Genomic DNA, 4,696 nt, shown 5'->3' on the forward strand with positions numbered 1-4,696 from the left:
GTTAGTGAAGGTTCCAGGAGTGAAGAGGCCAGCGATAGGAGTAGCTCCAGTGGCAGCAGCAAACTTCAGCACAGCCTGCTGGCCGGTGCCCCTAGAGGGTATGACATTGACATCAGCAGGATTTTCAATGGCCATGATGGCTCAAGCTGCCAGAAGGAGCTTCTGCCAAGTCCACTTTTGATTTATGATGTAGATTCCATCATTTTTCCTTTTATAGATATACTGCTCCATCTGGAAATCCAGGTTGGTGCCACCTAAGCAGGTTCCTGCAGCAAGGAACTTGAGGATGTCTTCCTCCTTTTGCAGGACACCAAAGGCTCTGGACATTGCGAAGTTTCCCTTTAAGTTATGATGGGAATCAAGAACAATGCTGTATGGACCCCTGCCTGGGCAGGACAGAAAGCAGTTCTTAGTTTTATATAATTGTCTGTCAATCTTTTCCTATAAATCTATGCTGTTGGCATGTAATTTAATAGTTTCATGTTATTTTCAAGGTGCAATGTGTTTCTCTCTAATAATTAATACAATTTTAATTGTGAAACATAAAAATATAGAGATAAGTAAAAGATAAGAAGAAAACTACAGTCACACTACCAAAATAATAACAAGCATAATTTTTCTAAATTCTAACCTTCCACTAAAAAATTAATGTAGTACTCAAATAAACATGAAGAAATACATTATCTGCATTACAATAGTCTAGTCATCTCTTGCCAGCATTTTTTATCCTGCAGTAGAAATATCCCATATTAACTATTTTCTTGACCCTCCTGTTTTTGGAAGTGGAACTCATCTCTCTGTGTTATTAGATTTTCTTTCATTTCAAGATCAGCAGATCTTAAGTTTTCATTGCAAGCCTGTCTCATGCTTTAAGTAAAAAGAGGAAACATTTGGGTCAAAGTTGAGTCAGACAGAGAAAGTCAGATCTGAAGGTGTGGCCTCAAGGCATTAGGCAGCAGAAAAGTCACTTTGAATACGCCCTGTGGAAACAGAGTCCAGGCCTGCCCAACTTGCACAATTTCCCCAAACTAATCTTGATGGCCTCTGGTTTACAGAAAAATGAAGGATTTCTCTTTCCTGTTGAAGAAAATCTGCACATACCATGACCCTCTGGCTTGGTGCTGCAAATACAATGTCACTTCCTTAACTAGTGAAGGGCAGTACTCTCAGGTCATTCCATAACACGGGCATCCCAGATGTCTATTTTTAAATTAATTTTATTGAGAAACAAATAGCAATGAGAGATGTCTATTGCTATGTCCCAATTCACTCCCGAATTTAGTGACAGTAACCAACAATTGTATTGCAAAACCTTGTGGTTTCTATGGTTTGGGAATTCAGTAAGTGCTCGGCTGACTGTGCTGACTTAGGATCTCACTTATAGTTACAGGCAGATGCATGAGTGAGAACTGAAGGCATCAGGGATAGCTGAGAGCTAATGTGGATCTCTCTCTCTCTCTCTCTCTCTCTCTCTCTCTCTCTCTCTCTCTGTTTCTCTCTCAGTCTCTGTCATCTCTCTCTGTCTCTGTCATCTTTCTCTGTCTGTCATCTGTCTCTGTCATCTCTCTCTGTCTCTGACATCTTTCTGTCTCTGTCATGTCTCTGACTGTCTGTCTGTCTGTCTGTCTGTCTGTCTGTCTGTCTGTCTGTCTGCCTCTCTCTCTCTCTCTCTCTCTCTCTCTCGCTCGCTCGCTCGCTCTTGCTCTCGCTCTCCCCTCCCCAGCCCCAGGACTCCCTACGTGATCTCTTTGTATAGCTAGTTCAGGCTTCAGACTTCTCATAGCTGTAATCTCAGGGCCACTTGACTTCCTTTACATAGTGGCTGAAGGCTTGATGTTTTTACTCTCCAACCCCAGAAGACACATCGTGTTAGTGCCAATATTATACAGTTGCAAGGGAAAGTGTATAAAAGAATTAGAGAATATATATTTAAACCACCATTTTGCCTCTATCCATAAATGATTTCCATTCCTTTAATTTTTAAAATACAGTCACCCCTTCACAGGACACTCCCAACCCCAACCATGCCTCAGACGTTTCATCCCATTATGGCAGCAGGCTCAAGCTTGATTCTAGGATGTCATTAAGCACTTGGGGACTAGATAATGATTTTTAGACATTTCCTTAAATTCAAATATCAATAAGCAGCATAGTCCTCAAAATCAGTAACTAACATACATTATGTAGTAAGAGGTATTTTGTAGATGTGGTTAAGTTGAAGACCTTGAAGTGGAAATATTATCTCAGATTATATTAAATAGGAAGTTCACAATATAGAGAAAAGGTATGAGGATGGAAACAGAGTATTTTAAAGATAAGGAGAGAGAAGATGATGCTCCATTAGCTTTGAGGGTGGAGGGAGAGGGCATGAGTCAAGGAATGCAGAGGGCCACTACAAGCTACAAGTCAAGGGAAGGAAATGTCCTGGACCCTTCAGAAGAAATTCAAGTTTACCAATACTGGAATTTCAACCTCATGGGAATGGTTTTGTACTTCTGACCTCCATAAGCGCATGATAATGAGATTGTGTTGCCTTAAATCAAAGTATTTATATACAGAGAGAAGTCTCCAGCTCCCTAAACACTCCCATATGAGGATGTGACAGACATGTAAGACAATAACACCAAACACTTCATTCAAAACTGGGACAAACCTGAGGCATCTACTCTATAGTAGTTCTAAATTCCAACCAGGATTGTATTACGAGTGTATTTATTAGGACTAATCCCACTTCTTGATGTTGTTCTCCATTGCCCTGGGCTGTGCCTATTGTAGTTTCAATTCTACTTTATTATCTTCTATTTGCATAAAAGAAGGCTCATGCTTACAACCTGCCTTCTACCCACACAAGTATAGAGAGTCAAAAACTTCTTTTCTTTTCATCCTGTCTCTGTCTTTTATTCTAAGATGATGTAAGTCCTTTAAAAACTCTATGGGTTTCCCATGTGTCAGTACAGAATCCATTTCATTAGACAGATATAAGACTGAAAAAATCTGTTAGAGGAAATAATTTTCTTGATTTGGAGCTCCTTAGAAAATAGTGGATTAATTGCCTTTAAATTATTACAAAGAAAAAAAATTATTACAAAGTCTGTTTTCATCTGCAAAAGATTTTAAAGTGTATCAGTCTGTCTGAAAAGATCTGGAAGGAATCATATTAAACTTAGTCCTCGCAAATGGTTTTACATCCTGATGGATGCATCTTTATTGAAAGAGCATGCTCTCCTGGAAGACATTTATACTTTTATTTTATATTTTTCACTGGGAATTTTTTTCTTCTTTGAAAGCACACTATGTTGGCTAGGAAAACTATTCTGGTTCCCTCATAATCTCTCCAAAATCTACTCAAAAACTGAAGTTTGTTCTTCAATTTAGCTCACTCCTATCCCCCCAACACCCACACCCACACCCACACCCACACACACCCACACCCACACACACACACACACACACACACAGAGCAAATGAGGCCATGTATCTATCACCTGTGTAGAAATCTCTTTAGTTAAACCATTTAATTCATTAAGAATATTTCCTATTCTTCACATTACCTCAGGTCATACTGTTGCTAAACTCTTTGTTACTACATAACAATGGTTTCCCTTTTTTTCAGCATCTAGGAGCACTGTCCTCCCTTTCTTTTCAGCCCTCACTGGCAACCTCTGAAAGCCCTATCAGGCTTCTGTTAAGAATCTCCTTGAGCCTCATTCAGCTTACACCCCCCCAACACAGCCCCAAAGATAGTTTCAGTATAGCACCCCTCTTCCAGGGAAGAGATTCTATTGCTATTCTCTCTCAGTGTAGAATGACTCCTCACCCCCATCTTTCATGACTTCTATATCAAGGTTTTGGTGCAAGCCCTGCCAGTGGCTCAAGCTGAGTGTTTCATTGAGTTATATAGTCAGGTGAAGAGTAGCCCTGGATCCATAGAAGAATGAAAAAATTAGTTCTAGTTGGATTCTCTATTCTTTCTCTTTTACCAGCTATACAACTTCTCTGCATGGTCTCTCATCCTATAGCAGTCTCATGGTGTTTGGCTAATGACATGAAATCTTCAAAAGTAAGTGTCACATGAGCAGGCTGGAAGTTGCATTATCTTTTACCACCCAGCATTGGAAGACTTCAACTTCACTCCTGCTATGTTCTCCTTGTGGCAAAGACCCACAAAGCCTTCCTAATTTCAGAGGAAAGAACATAGTCATTAGCACTTCATGGAGAAAATTTCAAGTAATCAGTGGAATTACTTACTTCATTTATTTAGTAAGCATTTTTGGTACCTGCTGTGGGTCAGGTGTTAGGCTGTGGGTGAAGCACAGATTGAAGAATTAGGCACAACCCTCCTTGAGCTCAGTTAAGAAGACAAAGAGGCAAGTGGAGTATGGCCACACAGAATGATTATTCTAACAGATCTGTGACAAAACAGAGATGACAGAAAGTTATACCATAAGGACAATTTGGGGAGACATTTTGAGGAAAGTTGCATTTAGTCTAAGTCTTGAAAGGCAAGTAATTCTTTAGCTACTTGGAGACCAATACTTGTTGTAGAATAGTAACGGTGTAAAGAGATGGCCTCAGTTATCTTTTCACTCTCGTATCATGGTGACATTCACTAAGGTAAGAAATGTGAGAGAATTTGCAGTGTATCTAGATTAGGATAAGTGGACATTTTTTAGGTTCTCACAAGTTATCTGTTCCC

This window comes from Octodon degus, unplaced genomic scaffold (assembly GCF_000260255.1).
Source record: "Octodon degus isolate 3935 unplaced genomic scaffold, OctDeg1.0 scaffold00212, whole genome shotgun sequence".
Taxonomy (NCBI): domain Eukaryota; kingdom Metazoa; phylum Chordata; class Mammalia; order Rodentia; family Octodontidae; genus Octodon; species Octodon degus.